Raw genomic sequence first — 15,965 nt, 5'->3', positions numbered from 1 at the left:
GGGATGTTAGTTTCCCTTTAAAGGGTCCGTGGCCTGTCAAGTGAAATGTAGTATAGAGGCCTGGTGAGTACCAAGGAGGAGAAGGCTTTGGACTGATGAGGTTCACAGAGGGAATGAACTTTTTGGTTATTAATCCTTTGTTGGTAGTGTCCCATGTCTCTTGCCAGGTCCTGTACATAATTTCAGAGATTCTCTTCCTTTCCAGTTTGGGGTTGTTATCAAGGTTAAGAGTGATGCCTGCTGTTTCGGTGGGAATACTCTTCTTCAACCGTTGATACAATCCTCTTCTTATACCTCTAGGTATAGGAAGCTCTACAGCTAGCACCTGTAGAGCTGGGGTGCTTACTGTACGGCACGCCCTTGTTACAGCAAGGAGCATAGAACGCTGTATGGAGTCTAGTTTACGGCGATTTCGGTTCGAGGGAGGCCCTAATACACCATACTGAGGCTCCACAGCAATTTGGGACAAATATGGCATTATAAATGAGGGCCAGAGCCTGGCGCTTAAGGCCCCAGTCTGCACAGCTTATACGGATGATTATGGCCGAGTATTTTTTTTTATTTTCTCTGACATATATTTCAAGTGAGGATGGAAATTTAGTTTCATATCTAAGACAATTCCTAAATACTTGATTTCTAAGTATAATCTTATGGAGGTGTTGTCAATTTTGATAACCGGTGGTCTTCGTAGTTGGAGCGTTCCCTTGAGAAATATAGATTTTGTTTTCTCTCCCGAGATCTTTAGTCGGTGAATGGCCGCCCAATCCTGGAGCTTAGTTAGTGCGCAATTTGTGCGTTCCTCTAGATCAGCTCTTGTGTTGCCATGCACCACCAAAACCAAGTCATCAGCAAACGCAAGGGGTTAAGTCATCCCCAAGTCCATCACAAGGAACTCGTCCAGGACGATGGACCAAAAGAAAGGCCCCAGGACCGAGCCCTGGGGACAGCCTCGGGAGACCTGGCTAGTGACAGATTTGTACCTGGTACTAACATGGGGTGTGCGGGGTCTCAGGTACTCCTTGACACAGCTATAAAGGTTGAGGGGTGCTTTGGCTTGGCAGAGTCTTCTGAGAATACTTGGCCACCACAGCCGATTAAATGATCCAGCAAAGTCAACTGTAATGATAAGCGCATACTTGGCTTTAGTGCTTGAAGCAGTAGATATTAATTTAAGAAGAGCATCTTCAGTGCTGCAGTCAGCTTTGAAACCGTACTGAAGTGGAGAAACGAGGTTTTGTTTAGAGTAGCATTTTGACAACCTGTTGAGTAGAAGACTTTCCAGAAGTTTTCTGAGGACTGTCAGAGAAATTGGCCTGTGAGATTTTGGCTCTTTAGGTGGTTTGTCTTGGTTCTTCAAGATGCGTTTAAGACATGCCTCCTTCCAGGTAGCAGGAAAATGGCGAGTATGGTGTTAGGGAAATAGGTTGCAAATTTCTTGATAACAACCACCTCGAGGAGGTCATTGCCAGGAGTTTTTTCTTTAGTTTTGTCCAGTGCAGCTTTTAGATCGTCATTTGTAAAAAGGTTCTTCAGTATTTTCTGTTGTGCAAGAATCGTTAGCGGTGACAATCTGTAGTTGCTCTTCAGTTAACTGTGCATCATCTGTTGGAAAGAGGGCATTTAGCATATTGTGGACAGAGTCCTCCCAAGTGAAGGTGTACTGAGGACTTCACCTCTAGGGAGTTTGTTCACAACGATATGATAGACAGGAAAAGATAACCCCCAGGGGTTATCTTTTCCTGTGATGGAGACCAAATTCTGCCAGGAGGCTTTTTTGTAGCATCTAATCATAGTAGTGTAATTGTTCCTTAATAATCGGTAAGTGTCTCTTGCAGCTTCGACCTCCAAGGGTGGGAGGTGAGCATGGGCTCTCTGAAAAGTTTTACGAGCTTGGTGGACTCTCTTACTCATATCTTGTAGTTAAGCATTCCACCAAGGGACTGCGTTTTTGAAGGGCCTTCTCTTGGGGATTGCCATAGCACAGGCCTCTTTGATGGTCTTGGAGAGGGAAACTGCACAGTCCTCAGAGGTGATGTGATTCAGTTGTGAAGAGTCTTTATGAAGTCGTCTTACAAGTTCAGCTTGAAAACGTGGCCAGTCAGCTTTCTTTGTGCAGAATCGCACTACTTCTCTTGGTATTGGGGGAACGCGATCCACAGAACGGCCAAGAGAATAGGTGATCGCTCTGTGGTCAGAAGTTGATTGATTGATTGATTGGTTTGGTTTTTTATGGCGCATTGGCAGCTGTGGCCATAATGCGCCAAGACTGTGGTCAGAAGTGGTCCATGCTTCATTAACCTTCCACTTTATGAACTTTCTAGAAATAGTCGGCGTAGTCAGGGTGATATCGATGGTACTTTCCCACAGGGTGCTACTGTATATGGGGAGTTTTCCAGGCTGGCCAATTTCCAGTGCCAATCTACTTGTAGATTGGCACTGGCTGATGATTTGTTAAATGATTTTATTACAGAATAAACCATCTTCTTGGTATAAACCCAAAAGTTAAGTTGCGTTAAAGATATACTGATGTGCGCCAATTAGCTAAAACAAATTAAAAATGCAATTTTGGTCAAAAAAGTATTTTTAATTTTAAAGTAACGCAACAACCGCCTGAGAAGTCCCAAAGGTTTGTGGTAATTTTGTGATGACAATATGAGAACTGCACACTGAATAGCAAATATCGATAAGTGTGGTCAAAAACAGGTGAAGAAGCCTGAAGGAAAATGGGGTTCAGTAAAGGGTAGTCAAAAACAGGTGAAGAAGCCTGAAGATGGAAAATGGGGGGGGGGGCACACAAAGGATACTGGAAATCTGGTTCAGTGACAGTGATATTTATATTAGTATGTTGTAAACGCTTTTTGTTACTTGAAGTGGCAGGTCCAGAAATTTTGATGAACAAGAGGCATAGGATCCGCGTGACGAAATAAATATTACATTTGCAAGTTAAAATGAACTCATACGTAAAACATCAATACTGTACAATGGTTCCAAAAAATTGGTTATACATCACGAGAGCAAGTGGGGAAAAAAGAGCGAACGCCATCCTCTGGAACATCTCTACACATTTCTTAATTGTGTTCTAAGCTGGGAACGGTCTGAGCTGCTCTGCTAGAGACGGATGGGATGACCTTGTGGACTAGGGAAGCACGTCAATATCATCGAGATATCTGTACTGCAAGTGTGCAGGCACTGCCTTGCTGAAAATTTTGTCTTGAAGAGAGTATAAACTGTAGAAGCAAGAGCTCAGCACGGGAGGTTATAGACGGTGAGCATTTTCCATTATGAATGCACACGACCCTGCACCCATAATGAAGTACAGGAAGTCTAAGTGTTTAGGTTCGAACACAAAACACGCGGGAGTGCATCAGCCATAAAGCATTTCGGTGTGCGTTAGAATTATCTCATCTTTCTAGATTAATACACATCTTTCTAGATTAATAAAAGAATTGCATTTATTATTATTATTTTTTTTTTTTTGAAAGTCTAATGTATATAATTGCACCTAGCGTTCTTGTTCCTGTAATGGTTATCAAATATTATATGATTTTTATTAATTAATTTTTATAAAAAGATCCTTCGAATACTCCGCTCCGTGGTCAAGTGCAAAATAACTCCACTCCGCAAAGTTATTTTTCACATCCCATCCCTTTTCACAGTCATCTTTCCCATACAGGGTAGTGGCAGTGGGGTAGCTACCATGTAGGCAGACAAGGCAATTTCCTCCGCGCTCGGGGACCCGGCGTCTTTGGCTGTCTCCTGATTTTGCAATTTTCATTAATTAAGTAGGGGCCCGAACATGTTCTTTGCCTCCGAGCCCGAAAAAGAGTAGATACGCTAGTGGGTAGTGGTGTAATATAGTAAAATCTATATTACGCATCACTGTGTACTTTATAATTCAATTAGTTATAATAATGATTTGTGAAGTATAAAGCGTTTAGGGCGTAAGCCTTATTGATGCTTTCGCACTATACTTATACATAGTCTGATTTTTGAAGTTAAAACACTATTATACCACGTTGAAGGGAGTTGCAACCAGCAATGCTGAAGAGATGGCAATTGCCACCTGCTTACGAGCAAAAATTAAAAATAAAAATTAAATAAGCAGGAGAACCTACAGCACGCTGTAGGTTCTCCTGCCTAAAATATGGCGTAACTTTTGCCAGAAACAAACTAGGAACCCCTCCCCCCCCCCACACACACACACTCCATTTAACCCAACGGGTGAATGCAGATACCCACCAAAGAAAAAAAACCTAAAAACAAAGTTCAGAGAAATACAATGGCTACTTTTTCAAAAGGCATTAGTCCTGTGGAAATTCACCGAGAATGCAAGGAGAAGCTGAGGTACCGGGAAACGCTTTTGATGGGTAAGAGTTTCCCGAAGTTTCCCGCGATTCTCGTGTTTGCTTTCTTTACCTTAGCCCATCGCTCTTATTTTTACTGCATTTGTACACGGTATGCGTTGATTATGTAACCGAGCCATTCATTGTTCCTTATTTAGTGAAGTGTACTTCCCTCAGCATGAATTGTTGAGGCGGCTTCCATCCTTGATGGAAATGGCTGCACTTTACCTTTTTTTTTTTTACTTCAAATTTGTTTCTCCATAAAACGCCAATATGGAAGCGAGTTTGTTCTAAGATCTTGAAAGTTTACTTTTTAAGAATTCGATAATTAAATCCTGAAATATAACTCCCGACGAATTCCATAAACTGTTTTCGTCTGATGAAGATAATGCTCTGGAGACTAAACATGGGTTTCACCACTTCAAGCTTCCAATAAGCAAAGTGGTGGTATTGTACCGGTTGATGAGAGTCATCTGCCAACTGGAGATTACCGTGAAATTCTTCTCGAGCGAACCCATTATTAGATATCTTCAGAGCCCCAAATATTGGCAGCACATCCCTGCCTTAAGAAAAGTAAATCTGAAAGTAGTCTTGCCGTTTAACACGATCGCAGAAGACCCCACAGAATCATGTGAAGGGCCTATTTATAAAGCTCAGTCTTGTACTAGAGGCAGGATGAGGGGATAGGAAAATTCTGTTTCGGAAATTCGGTACCAAGAAGTATATTGAACCTTAACTACGATGTACCCTTCACCAAATAGGGACTCCCAAACAGGGTGATAAAGATGTCTAACAGATGCGAAAGTTGTCAGGTCTCGAGAAGCAGTTTTCCATTTTTATCCCAGAGATTAATGAACATAGTTTACATAGACGCAAAATTTTTATACAGGATGGTTGGTGTTAAGCCCCATATTGCCAATAATGGCAACAGCTTCAACGAGACACCTTCGCGGTAAAACAAATTATCGTTCGCCATCTTCTACATCCCTGGCCTGCAAGATCGTCCGGTTTAACTCCAGCGGACTTTTAACTACTGTTTAGCCTTGAACATTCGTGCTTAATCATGCATTCATCATATAAATCGACTGCCTTTTTTTAACGTTATTTTTTACATCTCGCGTAGTGGTATATAACTGTAAATTCGGCATTATGAACTACTGTCTACATTTTAAATCAATTATTTCTGCTCTTTTTTGAAAGGTTAAATTATATTTTATTACAATGTGACATTTTAAAAGAAAGGCTACATTGTAATATTACAATTACGCCGCACGGAAAACTACAAAGACAGTGTAAGTGTATACACTTTCTTATGTAAAACCAAAATCAATATGCATAGGTGACGTCGCTCTTATTGAGGCTGTATATATGCATGGGAGGCTATATGTAACCAAACCATTTCTTGATGTCTGTTTAGTACTGTAATCCGAATTGGTTTCTGTGTAAACAATGTCTCATTATGGAAGAAAGTTCCATAACGAAACATTGTTCTTGTATTCACCATATTGTATTGAGATATCAACTATCCCACAGTGACTTGCCGTCGAGCCCGTACAATGCGCTGCACCCATTGTTTTCCACGAACATCCATCCATCTTGAGTAATCTTTCACAGTTCTTTCGGCATGGGGTGGTTTGACCCATTCGACACCATTCTTTGGAAAATAGTAGGCCGTGGGCAACCGATAACACATGCCGTTTCCAATATGGAAGCACCCGACGCACAAGCTCTAACAATCATGCCCTTTTGAAACTCCGTGATATCTTTACTACGTGCCATAACTGCTACCTTATCACTGGATTATGAAGTTCCGGATTTCACACAATTTATTTACTATATTTATAACAAAAATATAAATTTTTGACAAAAAAAAAAAAAAAAAGGCTGTGACTTGCAATGGCTACAAATAGAAGCAAGGCGTATTAATACACTGTGCCATTTATTTTGTTCTGAGAGGAAGCCCTGCACTTTTCTCAGTGTTAACTTGGGTTGAAACAAAGTACTGTATTGTTACACCTGTGTATACGTTGATTATTATTTTTATATATACTGGTATACAGAAGATTTAAGGATACCAGTCTGGAATAAAAATGTAAAATTTTAAGAAATCGAACGCTCATTAATAAGATATCTTAGTTTTAATAATCAAATATGCACATGAAATTATCAGTGTGCGCGACAAACTGGAACGACATTCCAGTACGCTCCAGTCCATTCCAACACCTGAGGTCAAATAGAAACAAACAAAAAAAATTGAAATTGACTTGGTTCAATCATTATCTAGCGTGGCGCCATCTATCGAACAAAGCGTAAATTGTTTAATTTGGGAATACTGTACAATAATTAAGGCTGCGCTAGACGCTCAAACCAACAGTTCAAACTTGAGATTAACAATTTCGTCCCAGTTACTGAGCGCATGTCGGTCGATCAAGAACTTAAACAACGCAATAAACGAAATTTTCACATGATCGATATCTCGATTTTATTTTCATTATTTTTTCGCTACATTCAGCCCGATTAAAATAAACAAATGAAAACAAAAAATATATAACTATAAATTAAGATAAATAAAAAACAGAGCTATGATGCTCAATGGGTTCTACATTTGTACGTTAATATATAGAAATAAAGAGGAATTTTCCTCAATACTTTTTATTGAATACTTCAACAATACACTCCTGAATTCAATCGAACGTAAAATTATTTCTTAATGGCTGTGTCTGACAAATTTGATAGGATATTATGATGTGGTTACAAAGGAACTGGATGCAAAAAATAATTTTGATATCATATATTTGGATTTTAGGAAAGCTTTTGACACTGTTGCGCATGGAAGACTATTGTACAAATTGGAGCAGAATGGTATTAAGGGTAAGTTGCTACAATGGATAAAAGGATGGTTAAGTGCGAGAAGACAGAGGGTGGTAATCAATGGGTGCTGCTCTTCTTGGACTAATGTTATTAGTGGAGTCCCACAGGGTTCGGTGTTAGGTCCACTGTTGTTTTGTATATTTATCAATGATATTGATGAAGGTATATCAGGTTTAATGTCGAAGTTTGCAGATGATACAAAGGTTGGCAGGGTTGTTAATGACAGTAATGGCACTGTGCTACTGCAACAGGATCTAGATAATTTGGGCAGATGGGCTAAGAAGTGGCAACTGAAGTTTAACCTTGACAAATGCAAAGTACTGCATATGGGTAGAAGTAACCACAGAGAAATGTACCAACTGTGTGGTACTACGCTTAAGGTGGTAGAAAATGAAAGAGACCTGGGAGTAATTGTGCAATCAGATATGAAGTTTTCTGAGCAATACAGACAGGCTGTCAGGGCAGGTCATGGGGTTTTGTCGATGATATATAGGAATTTTGCTAGCAGCGAGAAGGAGGTGATTGTCCCTCTGTATAAGGCAATGGTCAGGCCACGCCTTGAGTATTGCGTACAGGTCTGGAGGCCTCATTTTAGGAACGATGTAGATTTACTTGAGCGTGTACAGAGAAGGGAAACAAGATTGGTGAGGGGAATGAAGGGATCCTCTTATCAAGAGAGGCGTAAGTTCTGCAAATTGCAGTGGCTGGAGACTAGGCACCTGCGCGGTGATCTGATTGAGGTGTATAAGGCCTTGAATGGGTTGAGCACGCTGAATTCTGATGGGATCCTTCCACTTGTTCAGATTACGAACCTAAGGGGGCATAAATTCAAATTACGAAAGGACAGATGTAGAATAGATGTGCGGAAATTTGCCTTTAGCCAGCGGGTGGTTAATTGCTGGAACAAACTTCCATCTGTCGTTGTGGAAGTTGATAGGTTGAATAAATTTAAGGAGGAACTGGACAGACATTTGGAAGGAATGGTGTGATTTTTTTTTTTTTTTTTTTGCTGATGCTGCATAAGCTCATACGCTTGGTTTCTTGCATCACATGCCACTACTACTACTACTCCTGAATTCAATCGAACGTAAAATTAATTCATAATGGCTTCCTTCCCTCAAAGACACATGAATGGTCTGATGACGTGTCCGCGATCGATAGCTAAGGTCCCCCAGCCCGACCACCAACACACAACTCTGAGTCTCAGAAGACATTGTCTAATAATAAAATCGTTAGAATGATTGCGGTGTGTAAAAGTTAAAAGCATTAAATTACTGTAGTTAAAATATTTAGTTAGTTAATAATTAGTTTATTAATCAACTAATTATTTTAATAATTAGTTAATGACAATAAACTATTAACTAACTAATTATTTTGAATTCAGGAGTGTTGTGCTGAAGAATTCAGGAGTATGTTGTGCTGAAGTATAATGCAAAGGAGCATTGAGGTAAATTCCTCTTTATTTCTATATATAAAATATAAAATTAATTAAAATCGAAGTAAATATATAACATAAATTAATATAAATTAAATTAAATTATAAATAAATATAACAGATTAATATAAATTAAATTATAAATAAATATAACAAATTAATATAAATTAAATTATAAATAAATATAAAATATAGATAAATGTAAAATAATTAAAATATAAAATAATCAGAGGAGTTCATAATAGAGAACACATAATACAAGAAATAGCACTGTATTTGGTATTCAATGGGCTTGAACCCCAATGACTCAAAGCATGTGTATTTATATACCCTTTTTGCTAACCACTCAGCTATCCTTGCAGTTTTAACCTTACACCTGAGGTCTCTAAGTGATTACCAAGATGAGGTCCTTTCATTTCAAGTGTAAAAAATGGAAGAAAATATCAGACAAGGGTTTGTTATTTTCATGCTTCCATTTTTCACACCTGCAGTGAGATTTTATCATCAGTACTCAAATTCCACCTTGGTTATCTCTTTAAAAACCTCAACGATGAGATTAAACCACAGAATCTAATCCTGCCATGCTGAAGATGTTAACTGACACTAGTCGGGAGTAGAGATGACAAATAAGTACAGTAATAAAAATAAAATCAATATATCAATCATATGATAATCGAACAACCATACATTGATACTATAAATATATACTAGAAATACAGGGTATGTGCAACTTAAGTGAGACAGAAGTGCTAATCGCAAATTTGAATTCTTGGTTTGAGAGTGCAGGGTAGCCTTTAGAGATCAATGCTAATATGTACTAATCTGGGAAATAAATATCAATATTAGATTTGGGAAATTGGATGTTCACCCAAGGCTCACTTTTTAAGGTTCCCACCCTGCATCTCATACTAAGAATACATTAAGTATAAATTATATTGCAGTACACATTAAGTAAAAAAATAAGCAAAAATAAGCTATACAATTAAATAAATCAGAAATTTTTGTTAAGTAATATCTTTAAAATGTCCAAAAAATATTTGATCAAGATTCTGCAAAAACCTTTATTTTTATTTTGGTACTAATAACCTAGTCCTATTTCATAAATTAAATAAAAAATTAAAATATTCAATCCCCATGTCAAATATACTTGACCGTGGGTGAAATTACTAAATAAAAGTGGAAAGTGAATAGTATCCGAACGGATTTTAGCTTATTAGCATTAGCATTAGTTGAGGCATATGATGTAAGGAAGGAAGCAAGCTTATACAGCATCATCCACACAAAAAAAAAAAAAAAAAAAAAAATCCTTCCCATTTCACCCATCCAGTCACTCCAAATGTTTTGTCTACTTCAGCCTTAAATTTATTTAAGCTATCAACTTCCAAAACAACAGATGGAAGTCTGTTCCAGCAATCAACTACCCACTGGCTAAAGGCAAACTTCTGCACATCTATTCTGCATAGATTCAAATTTCCTCAATTTGAATCTATGCCCCCTCGGGTTCTTAATCTGAGCAAGCGGAAGTATCCCGTCAGCACTGAGCCTGCTGAAACCATTCAAGGCCTTATACACCTCGATCAGATCAGTGCCTAGTCTCCAGATGCTTCAACTTTCAGAACTTAAGCCTTTCTTCATAAGCGAACCCCTTTGTTCCTCTTGCCACTCTTGCTGCCCTTCTCTGTACTTGTTCTAGCAACTCTACATCCTTCCTAAAATTATTATTGACATCCCTAAAAATAAACTACCAACCAAATCCAAACATGTTTTAGAATCCAAAACCCCACTTAAGAGGTCGAACTCTACCATGGGATTTAGGTTTTCTTCTATTCAACTTTTAATATATGTATATTTTTTTAAAATCTTGTACCTTCCATGGATATACAAGTGCAATGCTGCAGAGGGATTAAATCTAAATAAATAAATGTTTAAACTGGTTTTAAACACATTACATGTTTAAATCTGTGTGCTGCCAAGAAAACTGTAAGAAATCATTAATTGAGCAGTGTTCAGGTGCTGCATAATAATGAAGTCATTTCAGAGGATATACACAGAAATAAGCGTTAGAATGCTGAAATCAGCTGGTGTAAATAAATACTTTAAATATTCAAAAATAATAACAGAAAAAATATTAAAACTGTCAATCTTTTTGGATGCAAATAAAAGAGACTACAGTAGAGTTTCAGACTAGAAAAAATAAGGTTTTAAAAGCTGAGCAATAACTGTTGAAATAAAACTGAATACTATGACTGCTCTTCCCCTTTTCTGTAGATAAGCCTACCATTCACTTTCTGAAACATAAGATCTACTCCAGCAAATAAGCAGTCTGATTTTGCTGGGGCTTTTTGTTTTTTAAACAATCTTTCAAAAGTTTGTTTTAAATTACCTTGTGATTTCATTAATTTATATTAAACTAGCATAAAAACTGTTGCTAGACCTTTATTTCAGTAACTAATTGCTAAATGTAATTTTTGTTTTAATGCATCACTGTATGTTAATTTTCAATTATTATTTTTTAAAGATGCTTACCATTTCTTATTAAGATCGTTATTATTCTCTTTCTATATATATATATATCAGGAAGAAAGGTTAGCTGTTCCAGATCTGGACATCACAGGGATGGTGCAGCTGATCTGGTAAGTCTGTCTGCTACAGGACACACTGGCTCTCAACATTTTTGAACTCTCTCTCTCTCTCTCTCTCTCTCTCTCTCTCTCTCTCTCTCTCACACACACACACACACTTTTTTTTTTTTTTCCCCTAAATACTGTATAAATCTTTTGCTTCACTATGACTTTTATCTGCAAAATTCTTGAGCTGATACAGATATTTGCATTGGCATTAGTACAGGCATATGATGCAAGAAAGCAAGCCTACATAGCATCAGGCCCCCCCCCCCAACCAAAAAAAATCCCATTCACTCCAAAAGTTTGCCTAGTTCATCCTTGCATTTATTAAACCGTCAACTTTCACAATGACAGATGGAAGTTTTTTCCAGCAATCAATCACCTGCTGGCTAAAGGCAAATTTCTGCACATCTATTCTGCAACAGTCTTTCCTCAATTTGAATTTAGGTCCCCTCAGGTGCAGAATCTGTGCAAGAGGAAGAATCCCATCAGCACTAAGCTTGCTCAAATCATTCAAGGTTTTATATACTTCAATCAGATTACCTTGCAGGTGCTTAGTCTCTGGATGCCTCAATTTGCAGAACTTAAGCCTTTCTTGGTAACAGCAACCCTTTGTTCCACTTACTAATCTCTTTGCCCTTCTCTGTACTTGTTCCAGTAGCTCTACATCTTTTCTGAAATGAGGCCTCCAGACCTATATGCAGTACTGAAGGTGTGGCCTGACCATTGCCTTATACAAGGGGATAAACACCTCTTATCCCTACTGGAAAAATTCCTATATATCATTGGGAAGACCCCATGAGCTACTCTTGCAGCCTGTCTGCACACACACACTGCTCACAAAACTTCATATCTGACTGCACAATTACCCTCAGGTCTTTCTCATTCTCCACTACCCTGAGTATAGTACTGCAGAGTTGGTACGCTACTCTGGGATTACTGCTACCCATATGCAGTACTTTGCATTTATTAATGTTAAACTTCAGTTGCCACCTCTCAGTCCATCTGCTCAACTTTTCTAGATCCTGTTGCAGTATCGTACCATCCTTACTGTCATTAACAACCCTACCAACCTTTGTATCATCTGCAAATTTGGACATTAAGCCTGATGTATCTTCATCAGTATCATTGATAAATATAGAAAACAACAATGGGCCCAACACCAAACCATGGGGAACAACACTTATAACATTAGTCCACAAGAGCAATGTCCATTGAGTACCACTTTCTGACTTCTCCCACTGAACCATCCCTTTATCCATAGCAGTTTGTTTGTTTGTTATTTGGTTTTTAGGAGCATTAGCAACTAAGGCCATACTGCTCCAGGAATATGCGGTGGTCATTTCCTGACCTTTCTGCATTCTCCGTATTTGGTGGTCACGGGTTCGAACCCCAGTCTAATCAAGAAGCGTGTGCTACGCACTGCTGCTCCTGCCCACTTGGCTATGGAGGCGCCTCTATCCATAGCAGCAACTTGTCATTAATGCCATACTGCTCCAACTTATACAGTAGTATTCCAGTACAACGACATTAAGAACTTTCCTAAAATCCAAGTATGTGATATGCAACTGTGTACAGATTAGAACTAAAATGTTCCAATCTATGATACCTATCTACCTATAGATATTGTTCTGATATTGTAAATTCTGAGACTGTTATTTCTGTTCAGATATTCTGTAAAGATAATATCAGAACAGAAATAAAACCTTATGCTGTAAGCACACAATATCAAATAAAATTGGAAAAAATTCAGATTACAACAGTATAAATAAGTACTATATTAACGATCTTAAATGTGATTAAATATTTCTAAATAAAGCTGGATAGTTATGGTTCAGACATGTTAAAATTGCATAGATTCATAAAATAACCCTGACAAACAATTCACGATCAAAAGAAAGTTAATCAGTTAATTTATATATGTACAAAGCATTAGCATTAGTAGAGGCATTTGATGCAAGAAAGCAAGCTTATGCAGCATCAGCCAAAAAAAAAAAAAAAAACCCACTTCCACTTCACCCCTCTGTTCGTTCAAAATACCTGTCCAGCTGAGCCTTAAACTTATTTAGGCTATCAACCTCCACCACAAGGGATGGAAGTCTGTTCCACGAACCAACCACCCGCTGGCTAAAGGCAAATTTCCGCACGTCTATCCTACATCTGTCTTTCCTCAATTTGAATTTATGCCCTCTCAGGTGATTTTTCTGAGCTAGAGGAAGAATCCCATCAGCATTGAGCATGCTCAAACCATTCAAGGCTTTATACACCTCTATCAGATCACCTCGCTGGTGCCTAGTCTCCAGACACTGTAATTTGCAAAACTTAAGCCTTTCTTCGTAAGAGCACCCCTTTGTTCCATTCACTAATCTTGTTGCCCTTCTCTGTACTCGTTCCAGCAGCTCTACATCCTTCTTGAAATGAGGCCTCCAGACCTGTATACAGTACTCTAGGTGTGGCCTGACCATCACCTTATACAATGGAATAATCACCTCCTTATCCCTGCTGGAAAAATTCCTGTATATCATTGACAATACTCCATGAGCTACTCTTGCAGCCCGTCTGCACTGCTCAGAGAACTTCATATCTGCCTGCACAACCACCCCCAAGTCCCTTTCATTCTCTACCACTGTCAGTGTAGTATCACAGAGTTGATACGTTGCTCTGGGGGGTTGCTGTTTCCCATGTGTAGTACTTTACATTTGTCAATGTTAAACTTCATTTGCCACCTCTCAAAGATAATATATCTATGCCACCCCTCAAAGATAATATATTGTACATATATAAATAGCCTAAATGATGATTATTCTCATCATCACCTAAAGTTAAAAGATGACCATCAGGTGAACATTTCATGTAAACAGTGGAACATTTCCTCTAGGAACATAAATATTAACTAGTGATCATATTTAAATAAGCAACCTAATACTTTTAACAGGTTTTTGTCTCGAAATATAACAAAGGTACTGTACCAGTGTTCTCCCCAGGACCTATCGAATGGGTCCTGGGGCCCAGTGAATTTAACTTACTGCCCGGATAAAATTTAAGCAATTCTCACAGTACTGTACAGTACTGTTCACTGATCTCGATAAATATTAATTCGAACATACTATATGATCGAGGTCAATGCGACAGGGGCATATAATGTTAAATTATGCAATTAATTTTTGCTCTGGATCGCTAAAGTCATATTTATAAATAACAGAAAATTTTACAATATTGCAAAGTATTACACTTCCCCACCTGGCTACTTCATGATGCCATCTGGCTGGAAAATTTTCCGGGGAGAACACTGTACAGTACTTAAGTAAATATATATGGATCACAATTATACTTTCCCAAATTTATAATTAACTATTTAGATAGTATGAACCAGAGCTGTAATGCTCAATATGTTTTATGTTAATATCAATATTTGTAAAATAATAAGAAGTTTACCTCAATATAGTACGTAGAACACTTCTATCCAGAAATTAAAACGAAAAAAACGAAAATCTTACATTACAGTAACAAATAATTAAAAATCAATTTAACACAACTAAAAATCAATTTAACACAATTAAAAATAAGAAAATTAATTAAAAGAATTTAACGAAAAAATTGCAAAACGATTTTCCTTCCCGAAGCTGACAATGCTTTCAACCACATGTTAGACCCTATTTTCGACCCTATTCAGTAATTTTCATTTGTGTGATCACGACATATGGTCAAAAAGCGTTCTACATACTATATTGAAGTGTTCTACATACTATATTGAGGTAAACTTCTCTTATCATTTTACAAAAATTAACTATTTAATATAATTAAGCATTTCTTGTAATCATTACAATTACATGAAAGTTTAAGTGAAAATGTAATATTTTAATGTGGTACACAATTACTTACTCAATACACCAAAAGTTAACATGATTAAAATGGGAACCAAGATGAATTAATCCAAAAATCAAAACAAAATAACATATATGCAGCTGGAGAAGAGCACTTGAAAACAAAAGGAGAGCAAATTCAAGTCTGATGATATAGTAGTACACACTAATCTGAAAACAAATAATCCAAAGCATGAAAGACAAATAAATGAAAACTGCAACTACAATAACATTAATTACTAATTCTGAACTTTATTTTGCAACTCTCTTATTTTCAATGTTTCAACATGCATAATGCTTTTAATAAAAATACCATCATAAGCACAATGAAAATGCTTATGATGGTCTATGAATAGCATAACAGAAGTCACCATTTGTCACTCATCTGAAGGGATCTCAGTTCAATTCCTATTACAAAATGGATGAATTTCTAAAGGTTTCTTTAATCAGGGCTGGGGTTAGCTAAGTTCAGGCAGAACTGGTACGGTTTTCACTTGCTAGTTATTCTGGGCTTTTTTAGCCAAAAAACAACATAAAATCATCGCCTGAACACAATCTCATACATATAATAAACAATGAAATCTTCAAATCATTAATACGCTTAAAACCTAATAACAATAACAGAAATGCATTCAGCCCAAAATTTCTTCTCTATACATTGCCATTTCTTAAAATTATCTTTTAGTCCACTAAATTAAATGGATATTTTCTTTGTGCCCCACCATTTATATTGCACATATAATTTTTAAAAATATGAAAACAGTTTAAAATTTAATTTGTGATATTCAAATATGTGCTTCCAAGTGATAAAACAAACTTTCATTCTTTC

The 15,965-nt window shown here is 37.3% G+C and overlaps 1 protein-coding gene across 3 annotated transcripts in view; it reads right to left on the bottom strand.

Moving 5' to 3' along the window:
• Positions 1–15,965, bottom strand: part of LOC150087350 (uncharacterized) — a 592,205-nt gene that overhangs the window by 551,971 nt on the left and 24,269 nt on the right. The window lies entirely within an intron of this gene.

The sequence above is a fragment of the Mastigoproctus giganteus genome, chromosome 4, assembly GCF_048544385.1.
Source record: "Mastigoproctus giganteus isolate SK-2022 chromosome 4, ASM4854438v1, whole genome shotgun sequence".
NCBI lineage: Eukaryota > Metazoa > Arthropoda > Arachnida > Uropygi > Thelyphonidae > Mastigoproctus > Mastigoproctus giganteus.
This window is presented reverse-complemented; position numbering and strand designations above follow the sequence as displayed.